This window comes from Hemicordylus capensis, chromosome 1 (assembly GCF_027244095.1).
Source record: "Hemicordylus capensis ecotype Gifberg chromosome 1, rHemCap1.1.pri, whole genome shotgun sequence".
Classification (NCBI taxonomy): Eukaryota; Metazoa; Chordata; class Lepidosauria; order Squamata; family Cordylidae; genus Hemicordylus; species Hemicordylus capensis.
In genome coordinates, this window is record NC_069657.1 from 285,234,663 (window position 1) to 285,261,169 (window position 26,507).

At 44.7% G+C, this 26,507-nt stretch overlaps 1 long non-coding RNA gene across 1 annotated transcript in view; it reads right to left on the reverse strand.

The window, feature by feature from the left end:
• Positions 1-2,172: 2,172 nt before the first annotated feature.
• Positions 2,173-26,507, reverse strand: part of LOC128342460 (uncharacterized) — a 238,098-nt gene continuing 213,763 nt past the window's right edge. Inside the window, exon 4 of the long non-coding RNA XR_008314991.1 lies at positions 2,173-3,911. This is a non-coding gene — a long non-coding RNA (uncharacterized LOC128342460). The remainder of the gene's footprint in view (positions 3,912-26,507) is intronic.

Sequence of the window (26,507 nt, forward strand, 5' to 3'; positions counted from 1 at the left end):
GGAAGGAAGAAAATAATCCACATTTACTGTTATGCCTCTGTGAGATATTTTTTTAAAAAATAGAACCAGTTTAGCATTAATGGAGCTGGTACAAGTCACAACATAGTACCCCAACCATGGAAAATTAGGCTCCTAATTCCCAGTAGAAAAATTCCAATCAACGAGCAGCAAATGGGGGAATATGGTCATTCTTTATTTATTTCATAAACATAGCACTAAATTAGATGATTCCAGGGGGACAATTAGAAACAAGTCATATTACTTTTCTTTCCATGTAAAGCCTATTAAGCTTATTACACAAATTCCTTCAAGGCTTTAGGAGCAGAGCCTGCACTTGATAGACTAAGGAACTTTCCTCCCAAAGCCGTTTACTCTGTTTTAATGAGGCTTGTGTGCTCAGAGAGTTTGATTAGCCTGATGGGGCTTTTTCATAGCTTTCCCATTAGCAATTTTTATCAGGAGATGAGAGCTACTAGTCACAGACTAGCCTAATCATCGACAGACACAGAGGCTGGTGTATTGCTTAAAGCACAGGATTGGGAATCAGGAGGCATTGGGCATTACTTCTGGCTGTAACACACACAGAATGAGCAATTCCTTGTGAAATATTTTCCAAAGCGTACCTTTAAAGAGCAATACAATAGTAATTATACTCTCACACAGACTCAGTGGATTGAATTAGAAGGAAGCTCCTAAGGGAAGGTTGCCTGTGGAGTGGTTGCTAGTGAAAGGAATCAGCATGAAGTGTTAGTTCCTTGACTGGGGGGTGAAGCAATTACAGATTTAATGTGATCTGGGCCTTGCCCTTTCAGTAGAAACAGTGTTTGAGCATCTGCACTGTTCCCTATTGAGTTTCGGTCACAGTTCAGAGTGCTGGTTCTAACTTATTCAACTGGAGGTCAATTGGCCCCTCCCCACTTGCTCACTCAGAAGTAACAGAAAGACTGATGACTGTTATCAAAAGTATTTACAGGCCAGAGTCAAATACTTTTTTAATGTCATCTTTGTAATATCAGCCTAACATAAAAAGAGTTAAATCCATGGGGTTAGTCCATGATCAAAATGCAAAGTTTATATCCAAGAGAATATTTCAGAGCATGCAAATTAAGTGTACCTGAAGTCATTATAACTAAGAAACTAACAAAACAGGCCCAGTTCAGATGTCAGGACCAAATCATGGTGTGGCTGGTGGTCACTTCTTTCCTCACACACTCTGATTCCACCGCACCCACCCCCCCGTCCCCAATTACAGTAACAACATGTATATGTTTTTGTTGTGTCTGTGCTGGCCAAGCTATGATTATAACACATAATAGTTTGCCTCCTCACCAGCCCTGGAAAACTGGTTCATACATGTTGTTTTCTGTTCAGTAATCTTTTGCAGTAGTTTGTTTGGACATTTGTCCCAAGCTCGGATCCTGTAGAGATTGTCGGGGAGGAGTCAAGAGGGGAAGGGAACGAGAAGGAGAAGGAGAAAATGGAGTTGTTGCTGAATAAACCTTAGTTAAATCTACTTAAGCTTTCTTTGTGTGTATGAGGGAAGCAGCTATAAAACCATACTGTTGTCTCAAATGCTAATTTGAAGGAGGCTAACTATTTGTTGGCTGTTTTCACAGTTTGCTTGCTTGGACATAACAACAAATTATAGTTACCAAAAATCAGGAACTGAATAAGGAGATTCCTGAAGGGGAGACAGAAGCAGGGAGGGAATGCATGAACCTGAAGCATAACTGTGATGGCCTAATCACTTTTTGCTTTTTCGATAGAATAATGTCATAATAATTCCTCATTGTTTTCTTATGGATTTCCACTGAAATTGGTTTTCTTTGCTTCTTGATAATCACAGAAACTATATAACTAATATACCCTACCCAAACTAGAATGGCTGACATGAGCAAATTACTCCGTGTTCTTCACTGTAAGGCCCGGGAACCAGTGAAGGCCCCTGTCAAGCCTAATTGTGACTCCTTGCCTAGTTGTTTGTTGGGCCTCCATGAAGCTTCAGCCAAAGCAAAATACTCTACACCAGGGATTCTCAACATTGGGTCCCCAGATGTTATTGGACTTCAATTTCCATAATCCCCAACCAAAGGCCACTGGGGCTGGGGATTATGGGAGTTGAAGTCCAATAACATCTGGGGACCCAACATTGAGAATCCCTGCTCTACACTGTCACCCTAGCACCATGTGGAGGTGATTCTTCCCACTGTGCAGAGCTGTGCTTTGCCCAGCACAGGGAGGTCCTTTAAGATAAACCGAGCCCTCTGGAGCCCCTACACCATATTGGAAGGCCAGCACAGAGTGCTGGGAAGCGTAGTTCTTCCCAGTGCTCTTCTCCTACAACTCTTAAGAGAGGGCTCCATCCCAGCAATAAGAAAAGCACAGTACTGTGCATAGGTCAGCACAAAGAAAAAGGCTCTCACATAGAAGGGATTTTTTTTCTCCAGAGAAGCTCCTGCTTTAAAAATAGTGTAGATCACAGCTCAAAATAGTCCCTTTGAAATTAAGAGGGCAGCTTAGGTATTGCCCAGCTTGTCCTTTTAATTTCAATGGGACTACTTTAAGTAATTTCCCTCATCATGTCATCCAGTATCACTAATATACTATACCCAAACAAATTCCATTCATTTCAAAAAATAAACATAAACCAGAGTGGAAAGAGTGACAGCACTAAATACAATTAGCTTGTGTTCCATTCCAAGAGGCTGTTCTCACGGACAGCCTAGGGCAGCCCATCCTGGGCTAGGCTGCTCGTGTGCAGCACCGAGATCGAGCCCAATCCCCGCACTGCCCGTCCGCCTAACCCGACTTTTAATCCCGGTGTTAAAATGAGGTGAAGTGAAGCTGTGGCTCGCTTAATCTCGGCGGGCGATCGTTGGGGTGATAGCTGCTGGGTTAAAAGGCTTCCCCACCCCTCGGCCCATCACCATTTCTGGCAGCGAGCCAGGGGGGAGGAGTGGCTGTGCCAAGCAGTGCACTCTGGGTTGCGGGAGGGGGGAAATCCTCCTGCTCCTGGCTGTAGCCTTCGCCGGGAGTGTGTGTGTGCGCAGCATGGCAGGAGCACAGACGGCCACTGCTCATCTGTGGGGGAAGGCAGGTGAGATCCTGCCTTCCCCCCAGCCTGCCCGCCCACCTTCCCAGCCAAGGACATGTGAAAGACCTCTATATGTACCTAATCAGATCAAATGCATGGAAGGAAGTTCTTTCAGATACTATTTCAACATAACTATTATATCTACCCAGCCATAAACACAGGAACATTATTGTACTGTTCTCCTACAAAATAGGCAAAGGCAGTGGGGAAAGATGTTTGCATCATTACATCTATTTTTGTCTTATCTTTCACTCATTAGAAGCAGACAGGACTGGCCACCTCTGAAACGGAAAGCAGCTATCCACATACATTAGGACCATTCTGAGCCACATTTCAAACCAATCCTGCTAGCAATAGTTAAGATGTATTTTGTGCACCTACTGAATGACAATAGGAACTCAGAACCCAGAATCCACCCTGAACATTGTGTAAATGGTCCTGAATTACAGCTAGAAATGACATTCAAAATTACATGGCAGAAATATACAGCTTTTCACACCAAAGCAACATCTTAAAAAATGGTTTTCTCCAATTATCTCAAAAAGCTTCTCTCCCCTTCATAAAGTGCACTATTCATAGTCTATCTTCTTTCTCATATGTGGAAAAAAAAGTTGCCAGTGCCCAGGGGGCGGTGGTGGCATATTCCACATCCGAAAAGCTGAATAAACTTAAATGGCTATCATAGATGGTCAGTGGTAACTATTCCTTTACAGTGCTCAGGGATAAGGAATATAGCCACAGGTATTCTTCTTTTCATTCTTCCGTTCATCAAGCATCTGTTGCCAGAGTGGTCATTGGTTGTTCCTATGAAGGAAAGCTGCAAAGGAGGAAATAATGGAAGTCAAGGCTAGAACATTCACAGACAATCTCAATCCCCAACATCAGAATGTTTGAATATGAGGGGGAAACCTAATAAATTTTAAGACCATTGCTTGGAACAGAGCTTTCTAATTAAGAGGTGAGAAGACCTTCCTAGTATATACAGGTGGTGAATTTCCGGCAATGAAAATGTACAACCATCTATATGGTCCATTATCTCTATTTTCTCTCTAACAGTGAGTGTTAAAGAGAAAACCATAATAGAACATTGATCAGTATCCAAACTCCTACTGAACACTTCCAATGTCCAGCACACTATTTTGCTGTCAAAAGGATAATCACATTTTCTGCAATCATGAAGATAACAAGAAACACCTTACTGAACAGGGGCACCTCCAAATGTGCATTCTTTTGTCAAAGTTTCAGCTGATGTGAGAAAAAATGGTCTCAGTCCAAAACGACCACAATCCTGAGCTTGAATATGGCCCCAAGAGAGCCATAAGTACACCTAGAGCCCTTTCTCACACTCCGTCATAAGGGCTTGAACGAGTGAGGGGATGAAGCTGCAAAAAACTTATCTCCCCCACAGACAATCCTCTCCTTGTTGCTGAGTGGGCTGATTGCCCACCCAGATGATTGCCGGCTTCTGCCAGCAGTAAAGAGGTTTGGGGGCTGGGAGGCCCCCGGAACTCCCATAATCCACTACGTTTGCATGGAGCATTATGGGGAGTACTGTGAAGCTGGCTGGGAGGCTGCTGGTGTGTGGGGGCCACGCAGAGCCACACAGCACTGACATGTGATCAGTTAGCCTGGGCTAATGGCGTGTTTGCACCTTTAAGCCGGGCTAAAACTCGGGGCTCCCTTATGGGTTTGCTGCTGCACCGCCACTGGGAGCTGTGTGGTTCTTGGCGGTTCTCATACACAGGCAAAACTGGGCTGGGCTTCCCTAGCCCAGTTTTGCTTGCATGTGAGAACACCCTCTCCGAGTTTTCTTCAAATGGGTTTCCGTGGGTTTCAGTAACCCCTTATTGCACCCATGCACACATAAATAATAACCTTTCCCCGGCATTCTCTCTTCTTCTCACACTATGTTCCCAACATTCTGCCCCACTCTGGCATAACATTCACTCTCATGGTTTATTGCTGCTTCACTGCGAGAACCTACTGGATATGCTCAGATCCTCTGATTTGCACTTAACCAGCTGTTTCCCCTGGAAAGGTTGAAAGAGACAGAGAGAGCAATTCAGGAGAACTAATCCTTCAGCATTTCACAGACTAAAATAGGAACACTCTTGTATACTTTTAACACCTCTGTTCTCAGAAGTATTGTTGCGTGAGCATCCTCACCCTCCATACAATGCTGAAGGCTCTGCACCAGCTGTGCCAATGTACTCTGCAACAGATTGCCCTGCCCTGATTTAAAAGGGAAAAAAGAGAGCTCTATTTTTCTTATTAATTAGTTGTTATAGTACTAGAAAAACATAATTTTTCTGCAATATGTTATCAACAATTCAAAATGAACCAAGCATTTCCAACTAGCAGGCTGTGCACAACGTGGTACTTTAGGGCTAATGCCCACAGATTTACTTGCATGTGCACTAGATAGAAGCTGTATCTGCCTGAAATCTAACTTCTAGAACCCATGGGATGGGGCTGAGATGTGAAGACACGCAACCCTAGCAGCTCGTGTTATTATAATCTTCATGTTGCAGCTAGAACAAAGGGAGCCTCCTTCTACCGAGTCAGACCATTGGCCAGTATTGTCTAGCTCAGTATTGTCTACACTGACTGGCAGCAGTTTGCCCAAGTTTCAGACAAGAGTCTCTCCCTGCTCTAACTGGAGATGTCATGGAGTGAATCTGTGGCCTTCTGCATGCAAAGCAGATGCTCCACCTCTGAGCTACCACAGACAGCACTTGCACATAGTCACCCATCCAAATGCAAACCAGGTCAGACCCTGCTTAGCAAAAGGGACAGTTCATGCTTACTACCACAAGACCAGCTCTCCTCCCCTTAGAGCTGTTCTAGAGCTGAGAGTAAGTGGCTAAGGGATGCCACAATTGGATCATGTATGCCATGTCATTATAGCTGACAGAGAAAAGGCCAACAGTCTTGCTTTTCCTGATGAAGTCCGTTTTCAGCCCCCCAGCAACTAGGGGTGTGCAAACCAGCTCAAATCGAACTGGATTCAATTTGAACTGGCCCAGTTCGACTGGTTTGAGCTAAAACTGGACCTGCCCTACAAAGCAGCGGGGGGGGCTGGTCTGAGTTCAAGCTGAACCGGGCCTGGTTTGGACCAAACCGGTTCGGCCCAGTTCAACCGGTTCTAGTGCTTGCAAAGGGGAATTCAGTAAGGATTCCCCTTAACAAGCAGCAGGTGAACCCTACAGGGTGGAAAAAGGGTGGGTGGGAGGACAGGCGGGAGGTTATCTTACGTGCCACAGTGGCAGTGCAGCTCCTCAGCGGCGAGCCAGTGGTGGCTCCCCTAGGCTCTGCTGGTGCTCCCCCCATCACTCTGGGCCAGAGTGATGGAGGGAGCACCAGCAGGGTGCTGGTGCCACCACCAAGAAGCCATGCCACCACCACATGTAAGGTAACCTCCTGCTTGCCCCCGCCCACCCTTTTCCAACCCTGGAGGGTTCCCTACATCCTCCAGGCTCTGCAGGCATCTATGGAAGTTTCCCTCCTGGAACTAATATAAACTTAGGAGAGACAATTTTTGGTGGGTGGCAGCATGGAAGATTTAAGAAATTCCTTCCTACATGCTACAGTTTCTGTCCTGATTGGGCACCCCATGGACTACATTTTAATTTTCTTAAAAGATGGAAGTCCTAACATGCTCAGTGCCCTGAAAATGAGAAGGGGGGTCTTCTTTTCCTGTCCCTCCCTCAAATGGGGAGGGAACTGATATCATCTGGTTAGTCTATATTTAATAGCATTGCAAAAAGATATTCACTGAGAAGGCCTAGAAACAATTCCAATTCACAATTTCTGCCCCCTGAGGGAGTTTATTGTTGTACACTGGGGTGTTCGTTATATGCCTCCATTGCTTCAACCCTTGCAGTCATGGTGATCGTGAGAGCATTTTACTACCAATAAAGCATAGTTCCTTGGGGTAAAAACATAAATCCCACTTCATATTAAATGACCACCATAGTGGGTTGCTTGACTACCCCTGGACGACACACTGCCATGCAGTTTGCTTTCATAAGCTCAATAGTTCTTTAGAAAAAATAATTCCAATAATTGGCAATTGCCAACCATGTGAAGCAAACCTAAGGAATCAAACCACAAGAGTGCCAATCTAGAAACCTGACATCCCATTGAGATATGTTAGTGGTAACCAAGGCGGCAATGCAATCCTATGTATACTTCCCTCGGAGTAAGCTGAACATAAAGGGACTTGCTCTGAGTAAACACACATAGGATTGTACTGCACATTACATCTCATTGGCTTCACAACTTGCATATTTAGAACCAAGGACCAAGAATTATAAAAGAAATTGGGCCAAGAACTATAAAAGCATACTGAACTGCTGAGGTGAATCAACTTTATTTGTGGCTTAACATCACAGTAAACTATTGTCCTTGCTTCATCTTTCAGCTGTTTTTACTTGATACATATCACCAAAAACATGTTGCCAAGAAAAATAAAGGTCCCCCCCCACCCCAGATATAAAGCCACCTGAGATTTTTAATGCTTGTGCAGCCATGGAGAAACTGGGTAAATATATTTGTAATCATTTTTATGGTACCTATTCCTCCCCTTAGATTTGTCTCATACAGCACATTTCACAGTAGTTGAGTTTGCTTCAGCTCAACCTTTAGAACTATCGCAATGACTGGGCAAATATTATTTAGGCTATTTCACTGGTCTGAGCTGCATTACTAGGGATGTGCATGAACTGCAGTTCAAACTGTGGTTCAAGCACTTTTTGGGCAGGGAGACCGGGAACTTTAAGGAGAGCTTGTCCCCTTAGCTAAGCAGGGTCTGCCCTGGTTGCATATGAAAGGGAAACTAGAAGTGTGAGCACTGTAAGATATTCCCCTCAGAGGATGGAGCCACTCTGGGAAGAACAGAAGATTACAAGTTCCCTCCCTGGCACCTCCAAGATAGGGCTGAGAGAGATTCCTGCCTGCAACCTTGGAGAAGCCACTAGCCAGCCTGTGTAGAGAACACTGAGCTAGATAGACCAATGGTTTGATTCAGTATACGGCTGCTTCCTATGTCCTTCCTATGTTCCTAAAGAAAAGGAGAGCAGGTCCTTACCTGTTCTCCACCACCCCATGTAGCTTCCTGCTGGGGCAGCGCGTGTCCCAATAACCCCTGTGCAGTGCCAGCACGCACATGTCATCTGCGCATGTGCAGATGCCATGTGTGTGCTGGTGCCATGCAGGGGTTATTGGAGCACACACTGACCCAGCAGGAAGCTGTCTGGGCAGAGAGTAAGTAAGGACCTGCTCTCCTTTTTCTTAAAGTTCCCAGTCCCCCTATCCCAAAAGTGCTCAAACCAAGGTTCGTGCACATCCCTATTTTTAGCAATTTGCAGTAACCCTTGAGTTCACAATAAAAATCTTGCTATAATATGCTCCATATCGGGAAGTAAGAAAAGAGGTATATTACTGGAAGTCAAAATAATATTTCTCCCCTTTTTGTTGGTATTGTAATACTTTTGCTCTGTCACTAGATTCCACTATAGTGCAGCTGCTCTGCATGAAAAGACAGGAAGCCCACATATTATTCTCCCCAAAATATTATCCCTTGAACAATAAAGCAGCATTCACTGAACAAAAATAATTGCCTAATAATTTAAATGACACCTTCCAGTGTTTCCCATGGTAAATTAGAAACAATTTTCTTCACTATTGTGACTAACTAGCTTATATAAGCAAGGATGGTGGAAAGTCAGAAAAGCCTTATGAAAAAATAATCGAGGACTCCAAAGAGAAAAGAAAAGGTTTTCAGCCATGCAAAGAAAAGTAAGATAGATAAGAAGATAGACAGGAGAAGAGAAAAGAGAAGAGAAGAGAAGTTTTCAGCCATGCAAAGTTTAGAGTTGAGGAAACATTCAGAAGCTAACCTCAGAGAGGGCTGCTGCCCTGAACAGGAATTGTGCCACTCTGCACAGGGTGCCAGCAACCCAATTGTCTCAACAATTAGGCTGGCAGGAGGAGATAACATGGATGCCTAGAACAGGGAAGAGGGCTCCATGGATTTGGTGAGAGCAATCCTTTCCCTTTACCACAGAACCCAGATGTCCTGCAAGATGTGAAAAGAGCAGGGCTATTGCCAGATCTATTGAGCTGACAGACATTTAAAATTCAGCTAGGCCAGTGCGGGGATCTCTCAGTTGCTCTCAGGGCTAAAAGAGAAGCAGAGATCATGGAGGAGTGTTTGAACGCATTCTCCCTGCTGCATCTGAAGCCTTGAGGAAATGTACAGGAAAGCCATGATCCCCAAAGTTAGTCTCTGACAGACAAACAAACCCATGTGGGTTTGTGAAAACTGAGCCACTGAAAATTATTGATCATTGTTGAGCTTAGATACCGAGCAATATGTAACAGAGTCTTTTAGATGATCCACACTTTATTGTAAAATATTTCAAGTCACCTCTTTGGAGTGGAAGCAGGAAAAACTTAGTGATAAAGATGTGCAAATCGATTTGAGTCAAATCGATTCGAGCTCAAATTGGAGTGATTAAAACTTGCACCCTAGAATAAAGGGACTGGTTTACGCTTGCATCGAATCATCCCTGATTTGAGCTCGATAATGATTTGAGTGCCACTTTGAGTCCTGTTCCCCGCCCTTGCTGATTGGTTTTCTGGCACTGGTTTCTGATTGGCTTGAGATCTCCCTGCTTCTTGGATGGCTTGTTATCATTCAAATCGATGGTTGTCATGGGAAACTGCCCCCATTGGCTGGGATGAGGGAGCAGAGAGGGGGGAGGCCAAAGGAGGGATTTTCAAAATGTATTTAAGGGGCTGCATGGAGGCAGAGAGCCATCAGAAGAGAAGGATCATAGAGAGGCTCCAGCAGCACTGAGAGTGGAGACAGTCTCTCTCTCACAGGTCTGGGCCTGCCTGCCTAACCTGCCTGGCACAGTGAGTGGAGAGAGAGACAGAGAGTGCCTGCTGGGCTTATCTGTCTCTTTTTTGTTCTCTTTTGTTTTGTTGCAGTGCTTTTCGTTTCTTTTTCTATTTTTTTTTAATTGTACCAATACTTGTAGCTTCAACTGGGTGCTGCTTGGAATTCCCCCCCCCCTGGATTTATTATTCCTGCTTATAGCCAGCCCCCAGTGTCTTTAATAATTGGGGTGCTGTGCTGATTCCCACCCACCCACCCCCCATTATTTTTAAAATTGTACCAGCAGCCCCCAGTGGCTGTAACTGGGTGCTGCTGCTTTGATTTGTTCTCCTTATTTTGATGTTTCTTCTTCATACTTGTAGCAAACCCCCAGTGGCTTTAATAACTGGGGTGCTGATACGACCCCCCCCCTTGCAGCCCCAAGTGGCTTTTTTTTTTTTTTTTTGCTGCTCCTTCTGCTGTGTTCCTGAATTTGATTTGTTGTTGCTGTTGCAGGCAAGTGTCTTCTGTCCGTTGTCCAGCCTGCCAGTGCCAGGCTCTCTCTCTTTCCCCTTTTAGGGAAGGGGGCTTTGTTGTTTTGATGGTTTGGGTTGGGTGGGAGCCTGACTGGTGCCCACCTGCCTACCCCCAGCTGTTGAGCCCCGGTATCTACTTGGCCCAAGAATATCTCCAAGAGGCACATGGCCGACTCCAGCAAAAGATGCTGGAAGCCCCCACCCCAGCCAAAGATGCCAGATAGGTGAGCCCACCCCTACACCCCATCCTCACCTTGGTCAGGTAACAGATTAAATTCTTTAAATAGGGCCTAGTTTGGGGTAGGGATTAGGTGGGTGGTGGCAGTACTGTAGGATAGGAGGAGTGGGCTTGGGTTAGAAAGGTCACAGTAATCCCCTGTCCTTTGCCTTCCCTTCCCTTCCCTTTGATTTGCTGCATTGTTGCTTTGCAGTCACTCCCCTAAAAAAAAAAAAAAAGCCACCCCCCCCAAGAAAGCCTGCTTCTTTATTTGAGGAGATTTAATTTTTCTAGCTTCTGTTTGTGCACCACAGTGCTATAAATAGCTCTGTGTGTGGCACCCGGAGAGAATACATAGACCACCCCTGGCCCCACACCCCCTTAAAGGAATTTATTCTGCTCCCCACTTCACAGTTAGGGATTAAATTTTTTTAATCTCAAGATGTCTGAGTGGGTGCAAGGCAGAGCCAGGAGTAGAGTGGCAGGCAGAGGGGTAATGCTGCTGGTTGTGATAGGCAATGGGGAAAGGGGTCTACCCCCCGAGCTGACCCCACTGATGTGTAGTTGTGTGCAGGCTCTCCTTTCCAGAGGAGCCTGGTCCTGCTGCATATAGGAGCACCTGACACCAGAGGGCACTTCACTGCAGACCACTCCCAGGCACATTGCTTTCCTGTCCCTCGTTGTGCACTGGTGGGGGCAGGCAAGTAAAGGCTCATCTGCTGCTGTTGGTGTGGGCAACCCCTCCCATGAGCAAAGCACAGGTGGACTGCACTGCATGTGGAGGTGCTGGACACTGACCACAAGGCAGATGAGTGTCAGCAGCCATGGATCACCAGGTGGGGGGTGGCTGTCCAGGCAGCCAAACCTTTGCTGGAGTTCATGGTCACCAACAATGGTGCCCAAATAACAAAGGCAGCCGAGCAGGTTCATTTTGTGTCCATTTGTTGTGTTTTGCAGACTCTGAACCTGTTCGTGGGAGATGCGCTTGGCCCTTCTCGGGCTATGGCCAGGTGAGACATCTCAGCTACAGGCTATAGGAACCATCCTGCTGCTGCTACAGCTGCCCGTGTGGAGAAGTATGGAGTGAAAAGGGTAGACGGATGCACAAGGAAAGGCAATGAGCACAGACACCTGATCCCTTAGGGTGTTCCGACTGTGGAACTCTTCCTTTCTCTTGCTCTGGCACATGTGGAAGTCAGAGGCAGCCATCCATGGCCTGGCAAGTAGGTATGGCTGAGAATTGCATGACCTATCCAACCAGGCCTGGGTGCTCCTTTCTGAGGTTGTCTTGTCTTGGCACTCGAGCCATTCTTTGTTGCCACAAACAGCTTGTGTGCCAAGACAGCAATGCTGAGTCAGGCTTTGCCCAATGCTCTTCTCCTTGAGAATAAGATGGGTGAGCTCCAGACCACACTGACCACTGAGGAAACAATTGCCTTGACAGGTTGGCTGAGGAGTGGAGTGGTGGATTGGCTCAGGACACTCTTGGGTGTATTGGCAGGATATATTTTGTCCTGCCTATGTTACCTAAGGATGGCGAGCAAAGCAGTCACCCCTGACCAGCTACCCAGGTGGAGGGACCTCCTGTTTGCTGAGATTAGGCAAGCAGAGGAGAGGAGGCTGTGACACAATCAGGAGGAGGGTTCTGGAGTGCCTACTGCTAGTGTGGTCTACCCCTAGCAGCAGCATCGCCACTGCTTCCAGGTCCAACAGCATGGTTTCCCTGACAGGGCCAAGTGAACTGGCAGTTTTGACTTCAAGTTCCACCAGTGGTTTGCAGAGGCTGTTCCCCATGGCTGAGGGTGTGGTGACACCCCTTCACACATGCATGGAGGGACTGACATGATGGAGTGGTTGGTCTTTGTGAAGGCCAACCTCCCACTGCCGGGCTGTCCTGAGCTGGCAATGGAAGGTGAGTGACTCATGGTCACCCCCACCCACTGCACCATTGGTAGCTCGCCCCACCCTGGCCAACCAGGGTGGGGCAAGGCAGGATTGATTTTGTGGTTAATATGCTTGCTGTGCTATTGCTTGCTGCTATAACTATCTGGTTTTGCTGGATCTCAGTTCAGACAAAGGCAGAACTTAGGTGCCTGTGTGCTTTCCTTGAGTTGTGGTTTGGTCTGTTTGCGAGATGGTGTTGTGGTGAGAAAAGGGCAGTGGCAGCTCTTTGTGTAATATTTCTTGGCGATTGCTGTGATGTATTCCATGTCTGGATTTGAGACTAACTTGTGCTTCAATCACTGCTCTGGTCTGTTCTGCATTCTGCATTGCAAGGTGTATTCAGTCAAAATGTGGCTGAGACGTTGAAGGCTATGCTTGCTAGTTGCTAAGGGTGCTGCTGTGGCAGCTGTTGCAATGCTGAAGTAAGGAGTCATAACTGTGTGAGAGAGAGCAACTTGTGCCAATGGTGTTACTGCAGTGCGGGCACTGTGCTTGGCAGTGGATTCTAAGTCAGTGATTTATTTTTTTTTGCCCATTTCTGAACTGTGTGTTTGGCAAAATGTCATCTTCTGTATAGGGAGGGACTGTGTGCTTCTGTTCTGCAGTGTTTTTCAAAGCAGGGTTGCAAAATATGTGCACTTTGTTTTGGCCACAGGGAACAATGAGGAACTCAAAACACCCCATTGTGCCCCATGGGTAGGTCCTAGGGACACCAAAGTGGGTTGGATGGTATCGTGTAATGGGTGCCATCTACCACCCAACCCACAAATGAAATGGGAAAGCAGGCGATTTTAAAATAATTTTTTACCTTTACCCAAACCTAGGACCTACCAATGGGGAAGAATAAGGTGATTCAAGTTCCCTGTTGTTCTTTATGGCTGGATCACTTGAGTCAATTTGAGTTGATTTGTTGAAACAGCCAGAAATGGCTGCTATTTTACTGAATCAGTTCAAGTACATTGTTATTCCATTTGAGCTTGAATCAAATAGCAAAATCTGATTCGTGCACATCTCTACTTAGTGATGTTTGGCTTGGAGCAAAACATTACCAGTAGCAACTGTCATTTCTGTAGTTCTGGAGAGGGGAAAATGGAAGGTATTCAAGAAAATGAGCAAGGTTGGCACCTGCAGTTTCACTCATAAAATTCACCAGGTACATGATGTTGCCAAACTAGGTATGAAAACAGATCACCTTCTGCTTCAGTGGGCAGCTTGTACTTGTTCCTCCAGCTGCCTCATGCTACTCAACAAGTTCTGCTTCCCTACACAAGAGGACAGATGAAGGAATCTTCAAGTACAACTGCTGTGTCAGATTCTTTTGCACAGTCATTGCACATAAACCATTGGCAGGAACAACTTCCTTACCCTTCGACATTTCCCAACAGTATTCTGATTCATTACTTTACAGGCATCATTCTGGCACAAATTCATTCCTTTGCCAATAAAGCCACCAGCTAAGCAATTCATTCCTGCAATGGGATACTCTTACCTCTATGGGCCATTTAAGAGACTTGCAAGCTCTCTCATCAAATATTGAAAAGAGACTTAGTCATGCTGTCCTCATTTTGCAAGACTGACTTTTATTTATTTATTTATTTATTTATTTATTTATTTATTTATTTAACATATTTTTATACCGCCCAAAACTTAAGTCTCTGGGCAGTTTACAAGAAGATTAAAAAGTAAAACATTAATTAAAAACAAACAAACAAAAAATTTAAAAGCAAGAAATTTAAAACACAATTTAAAATTTTAAAACCATATTTTAAAAACGAGATTAAAACAATCAAAACAACATCAGTTAAAAGCCTGGGTGAACAGATGCATCTTTAAAGACTTTTAAAAAGTTGTCAGAGATGGGGAGGCTCTCGTTTCACTAGGGAGCTCATTCAAAAGCCTTGGGGCAGCAACGGAGAAGGCCTGTCCCTGAGTAGCCACCAGACAAGCCGGTGGGAAATGCAGACGGACCTCTCCTGATTATCTCAATGGGTGGTGGGGTTCATAACGAAGAAGATGGTCTCTTAAATACCCAGGGCCCAAGCCGTTTAGGGCTTTATAGGTTATAACCAGCGCCTTGTATTTTGCCCAGATTTGGCTCAATATCATCCGAGCCTTGCCCACTTTATCCAGCAGCCCCATTTTTGCCCTGTTCAGCTATATCTCAACATGTGAAGCTTGCATTCTTCCACAAGGGCATGAGTGGGCTTAGTCTGTGATTGATGACATCCACATTTCATTGAGGCTACACTCAGTTTGGTTTTTTTGTAATCTGGAATTTTCACTCCTACACGGATGACATTGAGCCTTGCCTACTTTATCCAGCAGCCCTATTTTTGCCCTGTTCAGTTATATCTCCTCTGGATATCTTTGATTATCATTGTACATTTTATTATTTATGTTTCATTTTTAATGGCTTTGATTATCATTGTACATGCTATTATTCATGTTCTATTTCGAATTGTTATGTTTGGTTCAATTATTAATTTTCTTACCAGTGCCAGAAATCAGAGATTATCTTACTATTGGCCTATTGTATATTAAACCACCCTGAGCCTATTGGAAGGGCGGTATAAAAGTTTTAATAATAAATAATTAATAAATACATACATATCTCTATTGTGTGTTTGCTATATACAATTTTTATACACATTCGCCTTAGTTGGGTTTTATCCCCCCTCTGTTTTGCTTGGTTGTATTTCCGTGATCGCCCTTGCTTTTGTTTTGGTCCCATTACCGCCTACAGGCAGGCATTTAGGGAGGTTATGCCCTCTCCCAATGATGCTGACATGGAGAAATAGATTTGGGTGTCATCAGCATACTGATAGCACCCTGCACGAAATCTCCGGATGATCTCTCCCAGCGGTTTCATGTAGATGTTAAACAACACCGGAGACAATACGGAGCCCTGAGGGACACCATACAAAAGTTCAGATTTTGAAGAACAACAGTCTCCAAGGGACACCATCTGGAACCTGCCCGAGAGGTAGGAGCGGAACCACTGCAAAGCAGTGCCTCCCACCCCCAGCCCCCTCAGACGCTCCAGAAGGATACTATAGTCAATAGTACCAAAAGCTGCCAAGAGGTCCAAAAGGACCAACGGAGTTACACCTCCTCTGTCAATTCCCAGTTGGAGATCATCCATCAGGCCAACCAAGGCAGTCTCCACCCCATAGCCAGCCCAGAAGCCAGTTTGAAATGGGTCTAGATATTCTCCAAGACTGTCTGGAGCTGGGAGGCCACCACTCTCTCAATTACCTTGCCCAGCCATGGAAGGTTGGGGACAGGCCTGTAGTTACTCAGCTCTGAGGGATCCAAGGTAGGCTTCTTTAGAAGCGGTCTAATAATTGTCTCCTTAAGACTAGGAGGCATCCTACCTTCCCTCAGAGATGCATCTATGATCTCTACCAGGCCTTATACAACAACCCCCCTGCCAAATAGTATAAGCCATGTCAGGCAAGGGTCAAGAGGACAGGTGGTGGGCCACACTGTTCCAATCAGCTTGTCCACATCCTCAGGAGTCACAAACTGGAACTGATCCAACCTAACCACATAAGAGGAGTCGCTGGATACTTCCACATTAGATGCTGAAGTAAGTGTGGAGACGAAATCCAAGTCAGCCCGAATACGAGATTTCCCCCCACAAAGAATTCATTAAACACATCACAGCAGGCAATTGATGGTTCCAAATTCTGATTCAAGGGAGGAGGGGCACATACTAGCCCTCTCACAACCCTGAACAACTCCGCCGGACGTGAACTTGCGGATGTAATGCGGGCAGAAAAGAATTGCTTCTTTGCCGCACGTATCGCCTGAGCATAGGTCTTCAAATGAGCTCTATGTTGCAATCTGTCGGATTCAAGCCGAGTCTTTCTCCACCTGCGTTCCAGTCATCTACCTCACCGCTTCAGCCCCCATAGTTCTTCCGTATACCAAGGGGCCAGATTTGAAGTGGGTCGGAGAGGACGCTTAGGAGCGATCATGTCTATCGCCCTGGTGAGTCTGCTGTTCCAATTCTCCACCAGGACATCAACAGGATCGCTGGCAGAGCCAACATTGAATCCCTCCAAGGCTTTTTGAAATCCTATGGGATCCAATAACCTTCTTGGGCGGACCATCATAATAGGTCCCTCGCCCCTGTGAAGGTGGGGTGTGACTGTGAGTCCAACCTTAACCAGATGGTGATCCGTCCGTGACAATGGGGAAATCACAGGAGTCCCCACCCACAGAACACCACCCTGATCAGAGTGAAAGACCAAATCAAGCGTGTGACCTGCAATGTGCATCTGTCCCAAGACCACCTAAGATAGGCCCATAGTCATCATGGCCGCTATGAACTCCTGAGCCACCCTGGACAAATTGGTCCTGAAATGAACATTGAAGTCACCCAGCACCACAAGCCTGGGCGACTCCAACACCAAGTCCAAGACCAAGTCCGTCAGCTCAGTTAGGGGCTCTGTTGAGCTGCGGGGCGATCGGTACACCAACAGAAGTCCTAGTCTATCCCAGGTCCCCAAACTTAAGTACACACATTCGTACACACTTTTGAATTCCACACTTTTGAATTCCAGCACTATCCTCTGACATGGACTGCTTACAACCTGCTCCTTTGAGAGTTATTACCTCACTAGTTAAGTACCCATCAGAATGACCGATGGGGATAGGGGCCTCAAAAGAATTAAAGGGTCTTGCCATGCTGCACCATTTTATGCCGCCCAGCACCTGACTGTAGGATTATCCTCAGTTCTTGCTGGAAATGTCAGCCATGGGGCTTCATCTGACAGGAGCAACGATTTCCAACCTTTGATTGCCTTGCAACAACTGGAATGGCATTGCATCCTTCCCAAACTGGGAGTGGAAGTGAGGAGACAATTCTCTGCACTCCTACTGGCCTTTGGCAGGTGTACAATGAGCAATGAGCTAGTGGGGCCACTTTTTCTCTGCATAGTTTGTCTAGCCCAGCCCTCTCGTGGCAGCAGCCTCCATGCTTGCTCTACAGGTCTGTTGGGCAGGGTTTTATGGTGGATGGATAAGTTTGCTCTCACTATCTAGGCTGCTACCACTGGTGCCAGGTAAGCAAAGGCAGCCCAAGAGAATCAGGTCCATCCTTGGCTGAATTGTGCCCATAATTCTTAGTGTGGGGGAGTTTAAGACTTGGCAGATCACAAACACTGCGCCCTGAGGAGTACAAGCAGTGCTGAATAGCACCAAACATCAATAAATATACTGAATATAGCTTTAAAATAAACTTTTTGCTCCTTTTGCTTTACCTTTGAGTAAGCTTGCCTGGGAAGTATAGAGCAACCAACACAATCTTGCATCAGTGCAGTATCAGTGAAGAGTTTCACCAATATAGCTGTTAACACTATTCAGTAAAAATGGAACATGTTCTAGTCTAGCCATACAAAAATATCAGTTAAAAAAAACCTGAGATCAGACATATAAAGCAGAAAAGAAGGAAATCAATGCACTAAACCTCAGGTCATCTCTCCTTCCACAGGCCATTGAAATGTCATGTGAACATCCTCAATGGATTCCCTGTTCCCAAGTTCTAACTTAAAAGACCTGTTCCTCTCTCTGGTATAGAGTGTGATGATGTAATGATGAACTGCAGCTCTTGTTATTGCAGATGTTGCTGTTGCAATAATCACTTACACCCTGCTGTTATGCCTCTTGTCTCTTGGTCCATCTTTTATTCATAGGGGAATAAATTATTATGGAATTAGTTAATCAATCTTGACACTTATCTGAAAGAATTAATCAATCAGTTCCAGGGTTGTTTACCAGGATGTTCTCTCTAAGGGACCAATAAATTATACATAAATACCTGACAGCAATTACTGGGAATGAGGTAGGGTTGCCAGACTCAATAGAGGACAGGACTTCTGTGCCTTTAATTGCCTTGCTCTCTGTTAAATCTGGAAATCCTAAACGTGTGTGTGTGAGTATAGATAGATAGATAGATAGATAGATAGATAGATAGATAGATAGATAGGTGCTCTGTGTACTGAGAGAGGGTGGAGGCATATACAAACTGGAGCACAAGCTACAGACTTGCTCTTGTAGCCCACTTTGTGCAGAGTCTACCTGCCTAAGTATGTATGAACTAGGAATGTGCATGAAGCATTTCGTGCATATCCGGCAGTGGGCGGTGGGGGGGAGTGGGTGCTTTAAAAGGAGGAAGGCAGGTCTTACCTCCACCTCTGTCACTCCTCCACCGACCCTGTCACCCCACTGCAGTGCTGTTGGTATTAAACAATGCACTGTATGGCTTCAGTGTTGCTCCCAGCAATCTATGGGCAGCGTCACCACATAAATGGCATCTGCACATGTGTGGGTGCCTTTTGCGTGGTCAGCATGGTGTTGCTGACCATACAAATGGCATCTGTGCTTGCACAGATGCCATTTCCTTGCCGACGCTGCCCATGGGCTGCTGGAAACAGCACTGCAGCCGCGCAGTGCAGTGTTTAATACCAACAGCACCGCAGTGGGGCAGCGGAGGAGTGATGAAGGAGCAGGTAAGACCTGTCTTCCTCCTTAAAGTGCAGGGGCAGCTCAAAGAGTTTCAGCACCTCGAACCACAGGCGCCGAAACACTTTGTGTACGAGCCCTGTGTGAACGAGCCCTGAGAGTTCATATCACCAACCTACTGAGATCAACATTATCTCTTTTAAAGAGTCCTTGAAACCTGTTGTCAATGGCTGACATCCACACTGCTGCAACGTAATTTAAATAATAGAATAATAAAAATAACCCAACACAGACATCCAAGATGGCTGTGCCCACAATGGCATTTTAGGGAGCAATGGGAATGCTCCACTGGGTTTTCTCACTATGTGTGATGGAAAGCATTTTTTTTTTTACAGACAGAAAAGCTTTTTGCATCTGTGCCAGTGTCTCCACAGCAGCAGCACCATCAATAAAGTAAGAATAGTGTGGGGAGTGTTCAAATTGCTTCCTAGAGTGCCCACTCCATTATTATTGGATTCCTGATTGGATCTGATTTGATTATAGACCCACATAGTTCCATAGTGATGCCCAGTGTGGACTCTCTTGAGAGCATTCAAGCTGCTCAGTTTAAAACATGGGGGAAATGATGAGAGGCTGTCAAATAATCACTAAAAACAAAGTGAGGTATTTTTCAGTTTCAACAAAATAGAAATTAGAATGGTGTGGGGGTGATGTAGTCCTTTCTTCACCCCTCCATGGAAATCATTCCATGCTACCAAAACTTCAGAATGGGTTACAGAAGACCGGATTTTTAACCCCTGCACAGCATCCCTCCAGTTGTTGGTGTTTCTTTATGTTTCTTTATAGGTGGTGAGCCCTTTGGGGACAGCAAACCATCTCCCCCACCCCACCCCAATGTAAACTGCTTTATGAACTTTTTGTTGAAAAGCAGTATATAAACAGTAGTAGTACCGGTAGTGTGGCTTCCACAGCTCACTCCATGGTCAGGGTGGAGGTTTTTACTAATCCCCCAGTGCACTGCAAACATTCAGTCCCAGAATGTGGACTGCAGAAAGGAAACACCAAGCCTCTCAGGCAGGGAAGAAAGCATCAGATACATCTCACTCTCCCAGATCTCCCTGTGTTTCTTGGTGGGCTCAGATGTCACTGGAAAGCAACGGGTTCTAGACATTAATCTGTTCTACCCAAAGCTATAGTTCTAACCTGGATTCTGATGGGGATGGAACTCTGTCTAATCTGATTTTTTGTCTGATCTAATTTTATTGCTCTTTTATATTGCTGTCTTTGTATCTGTAATTGTAACAGAATATGCATTTTTACAATACATTGGAATAAAATTTAAGGCTTTATGCATTGAAGTTTGAAACTGTACCCATTAACGTAATTAACATTATTAGAGTCCAAGGGCTCTGTAAAACACTTCTCATTTGATTGTACTATTATTATGAAACCCTGTCTGAAAGCATTACCACTTTAAGACCTTCTACACCTACAAGTAAGTAATGCTATCTTTTTTTCTCCCCTTTCCTTATTATTATTATTATTTTTTGCATGTCATACTTCTACAAATCACAGGTACGAATGAGAGAGACTTACCATATAATTTGTTATGATAATGAAAGCATGCACTAGTCAGCTATTACTGGTAAATAACCAGTGATCCTTTCATCTCCTGTCAAGCATAGTGGTGTGGATTATGGCCCAGAAAGCAGCTATCAGCTCTCTCATTTCCTGGCTCAGACAAAAGAGAGGGAAACAGGTGCCTGTCTGAGCTGATAGGTGTCTGATCAAAGGGCCAAAAGCTGTCAGAAACCAGCAAGATTTAGGAACCCAATTGCTCTTCAGTGAACACCTTGTCTTTGATCTATATACTGTCTACACTGAAATTCTATATATATAAAAGAATGAGTCTGCTACCACTGTAATCTGGAAAGGACAGAATGGCCATTTCCGATAGTCCAGTAGTTTTGGCAACCTAATGATCTGGCAGCGAGGAACAAGAGGATGGTTGAGACTTGGTAAATAAAAGTTCTGGGAAATTAATAAGAAATTATGTCCATAAACAGGAAGAGGCGCAGGAGCTCAGTGGTGAAGCAGCTGGCACGCTGGCTAAGGCTAGGAAAAACTCCTGTCAAACTCTGAAAGCCATTGCCAGTCGGTGTACACAGTACAGAGTCAGATGGACTGACAATCGGAGTCAGTATAAGGCATCTTCAAATGTTCCCTAACATCCTGTCTTAGATTCCTCCTGGTGAGGTTTGTTTTCTAACACTTCAGAGGAGAGAAGTAAACAGGAACTAAGATCTGCTTCTGCATGAAATGCAAGCTCAAAGCTAAATATTATAAATTCATATTTAAGAAAGGAAACAAACACTGCATAGTTGAAAGGAAAACCAACTGGAACATTTTACATGCTGGAGCAGACAGGCCTATGAAATCTTAAATCAGGGCACTTGAGTGTTTTTTTTTTTATTAATGAAATTTCTAAACCACACAAAACTCACATCTCGGGTGGTTTACAACAAAAATGCCATTAAAACAAAATTAAGACATCAAAATAATCTAAAATGTAAAATATGTTGGAAGTGTTATTAAGTGCTATTTAAACTGTATGTTTAATTAAAAGCCCAGGTGGACAGATGTATCTTGACTAACCTTTTAAAAGTTGTCAGAGATAGGGAGGCTCTTAATTAAACAGGGAGCACGTTCCAATACCCCAGGACAGCAACAAAGAAGGCCTGTCCCTGAGTAGCTACCAGACGGGACGGTGGCAACTGTAGACAAATCTTTCTGGATGATCTTAATGGGAGGTGGGGATCATGGCGAAGAAGACGTTCTCTTAAATATCCTGGGCCTAGGCCATTTAGGGCTTTACAGGTTATAACCAGCACCTTGTATTTTGCCCAGAAACTGATCAGCAGCAAGTGTAGTTCTTTCAATACAGGAGTAATGTGGTCTCTCCAAGATGACCCAGAGACCAAACTGGCTGCCGTGTTCTGTACTAACTGCAGTTTCCAGACTATGAACAAAGGCAGCCCCACATAGAGCGCATTCATTCATTCATTCATTCGATTTCTATACCGCCCTTCCAAAAATGGCTCAGGGCGGTTTACACTGAGAAATAACAAACAAATAAGTTGGATCCCTGTCCCCAAAGGGCTCGCAATCTAAAAAGAAACATAAGATAGACACCAGCAACAGTCACTGGAGGTACTGTGCTGGGGGTGGATAAGGCCAATTACTCTCCCCCTGCTAAACAAAGAGAATCACCACATTAAAAGGTGCCTCTTTGCCAGGTTACCAGGGGTTAGCATTGTTAGCATTGCAGTAATTCAGCCTAGAGGTTACCAGCATATGCACCACTGTTCAGAGGTCATTTTTCTCAAGGAACGGATGCAGCTGGCATATCAGCCACAGTTGATAAAAAGCCACTTTGGTCACTTCCTCAATCTGGGACACCAGAGAGTGGTTTGGATCCAGAAGCATCCCCAGACTGAGCACCTGTTCCTTCTGGGGAAGTGTGACCCCATCCAGAATAGGCAGATCAAAATCGTCTCCCATGTTCCGACCCCACACAATAAGTACCTCCGTCTTATTTGGATTCAGCCTCAGTTTGTTATCCCTCATCCAGCCCATCACCACCTCCAGGCAAGCATTTAGGGAGGTCATGCCTTCTCCCAATGATGTTGACATGGAGAAATAGATTTGGGTGTCATCATCATACTGATAACACTGATAATGGAATAACCGTACTAACTATACTGATAACACTGATAATGGAATAACCTTGCCAAGCCATGGAAGGTTGGAGACAGGCCTGTAATTGCTTAACTCCAAGGGATCCAATGCAGGCTTCTTCAAAAGAGGTCTAATGATTGCCTCCTTGAGACAAGGAGGCATCCTTTGTACGTTTTGAGAATACTGAAACAAAATTATGAACAAAAATGGACTCTAAATCTGAGTTTAACTATTCCCCTTCTATCAAGAGTCTCAGAATCAATTTACTCTGTTAGTTAATACAGATGAACTATAATCTGTTAGTTCGGTCATAACTATAATCTGTTAGTTAATACAGATTAACTAACTTCAGATTAACTGCATTTAGTTAAGATGATAAAGGACTTTAGATGAATATAGATTCTATAAACTGAAAAAGTGCATTGATGTCACCCAATGAAGCTATTACTACTATACAACCAGATGTGTTAGGAAAGGAGCTTTATGTAGCCTCTCTGTTTACTTCAGGCAGTGAGACATGTACTGATCTGGGAACTTGTTCATCAGTGGGGAGTATTTGGTTTGGCATTCAATACCAAATATTCCCCACTGATGAACAAGTTCCCAGCTTTCTGGAGGTGGGAGAGACAGAGAGAAATTAACTAGATAGAAAAGATCAGTCACTGTCCATTTCTTTCTACTGACACCACCTCAAAGGACCTATATTTCCACATGACTCCCCCCCCCCAAAAAAACCAAACACTGGCAACATTATACAAGTAAAGGAATACAAATTTAACATATGATGTCAGAATTCAGTCAACATAATTCAGCACGTCACATGAAACAGCAGAGCATCTAGCAAAAAAGATAAGCTATGGCATGTCTTTGCTTGAGGGCTCCTTGTTGAACTTACTTCCCTTTGCCCGCCCCGCCCCCCACCATGAACCTGAAGGTCATCCTGAAGGGCTGCAGAAGTAATGAAGGTAGGTCTTCTTTGTTTTGTTTTGTTTTGTTTTGTCCTGTTCTTCTGCAAGGAGCTCAGTTTGACATATATGATTTCCACACATACACACTCAAACACAAACCCCAGTTTTATCCCACCACTCTGTGAGACTGGTACATCTAACACTCTCACCATGACACCACACTGGCTTGCCACCTCTGTCATGTCACAATCATGTCACAAAAAAAATCCAGGAGGTTCAAGCAAGAAACGAATGCTGCACACTGACGAATGAGGCCTGAGATCCATGTGACCACCAGAACCATACGGGGCAGCCAAGGAGAAAACCTGGGCTAGAACTGTTCACTTTGATATCCTTGTTTTCTGTGCACAACTTCTTTTCCTCTGGGTGAGCATTCAGATATGCAACCTCTTTCCTCCTCACATCTGAAAGTAAAATCTGGCTCTACCATGTGATTCTGTTGATTGTGCAGCTTGAGCCTCAGGATAGGAACATAGGAAGCTGCCCTATACCGGGTCAGACCCCTAGTCCATTTAGCTCAGTATTGTCTATTCAGGCTGGCAGAGGCTGCTCCAAGGTTACAGGCAGGGGTCTCTCTCAGCCCGATCTTGGAGATGCCGGGGAGGGAACTTGGAACCTTCTGCATGCAAGCATGCAGGTGCTTTTACCAGAGCATCCCCATCCCCTAAGGGGAATATCTTGCAGTGCTCACGTGTAGTCTCCCATTCAAATGCCAACCAGGGCAGATCCTGCTCAGCAAAGGGGACAATTCATGCTTGCTACCAAAAGACCAGCTCTCCTCCATCAAACAAGAGATGACATTAAACTGCCGCTATTCACCCTTGAAAGAAAGCAGCTATTTGTGTGTCAGGTGGGAGGGCGCTTATCCCTGCTCAAGTGCAAAAAACAACAGAGGTCTTTTAGCACCTTAAAGACCCACACAGCCATCAAAACCATTCTCATTTCTCCAAACATATTAAAATCAGCATCTTTCCAACAAGGCTAGAAAGTGTTTCTGTGTCTTGATTGTCTTAAGATCAGAGTTATGATTATTATTTTTAACACTTAAAAGAAAAACCTAACTGGCAACGTATTGAAGGATCAATACTAGATTTGCTCATAGTGGAAGGTTAGGGGCAACAATATCCAGCAATCGATGTGTCCCTCTCACCCGATAGCATGCCTCAAACAGCTTTCCATGTAAACACTCTTATCTCATTCTGCCATGCCAAAATGTTTCCATCACCTTTAAGAACAAATTGCCAACCAAGCCAAAATGTAAAAGACAGCTGCACTAAATGCTTTCTGCATCTTGTTCTCAAAGTACTGGCAGTTTTCTCTTGGAATTTAATGGGGAGTTAGTTTATAGTTGAGCCCTATATTTCTCAGCTCATATGTCTATAAAAGATTGTTCTTATTAATTGTTGTCATTAATTAAAATTAAATATTGTCCACTTGAAATATGTTCTAAGAAGAGTTACCAATCGTGATCAGATAGAGCTAGATATGATCAAGGTTAGAGATGGGTGATAGTTTTAAGACAGCTGATTGTGATTTAAGAAATGCATTGGCTGACATGATGCACAGTCTACTGCCTCCGTAATGGTCCACCCTAGGGCTGCTGCAGACTTGAAAGGCAATATGTGTACATGATAGGAAGCAATGGCTGACATGATGTGTAGCCTATTGTAGTGGTCTGCCCCAGGGTTGCTGCAGAATTGAAAGGCAACCCCTGCACTGTTTTGAAGTAGCAATTGCAGAAGCTGTGTTCTCACAAGTTTTCCCATTTGCAGCAATGGGGAAACCTCCAGAAATGCAGCTTTCACAACTGCTGCTTCAAAACGGTCCCAAGAAGGCTGCCCTTCAAGTTTGCAGCAGCCCCGGGGCAGACCACTACATTTGGCTACACATCATGTCAGCCATTGCTTCCTATCATGTACACACATACCACCCACCCCAATTTCCCCTTTGCCAAACAGGTTTGCAAGTTTTTAAAAAAATGCTGCAAAACCAGCTTAAAAGAGACAAAAGAGGAATGACTCTTTGAAACCAACTTCATCTTTTTAAAAAAATAAAACCCATGTATTCACCTTAATGTTGCATTCATTCAAACAGGACTTAAGTGTAACTAACTTTCTCTCAATTGGGGCCATCATATTTGTAACCAGTGCACACATGCCCCCAAATACTGTGGCTTTACTGTTGCAGAGAAAATTACTTATCTTGTATAAGTGATTACACAGGAAGCTTACTTTAACTGAGAAACAAGAATTTAATTATTTATTACTAATTAAAAATAGGCTGCCTTCCAAGGTAATGTGGAACCATGGGTCCAATGGATCCACAGTTCCACTCCCCCCTCCCCTTGCTCTCCCATCCGAATTTGGATGAAATAGAGACCTCCCTCTCTGTGGTCTTGCTAACTGCAGAGAGGAGGGGTAACTGGCTGCCTGGGCTTCTTTCTTTACTGAAGGACAGCCCCAGCAGCCAATAGCAGCCAGAGCAAGGGAGGAGCTTCCTCCCTCAACTCCACTTACAGAGCAACCAGACTGCAGTGCCAGCATTCAGACATAATGCTGGCACCATGGAACCGGAGGTAGACCTCACTACAAACCAAAAGTGCAAATCACAGTCTGGGGAGGGAAACCACGGGCCCATTTTTTGACGGAACTGCTGTTGC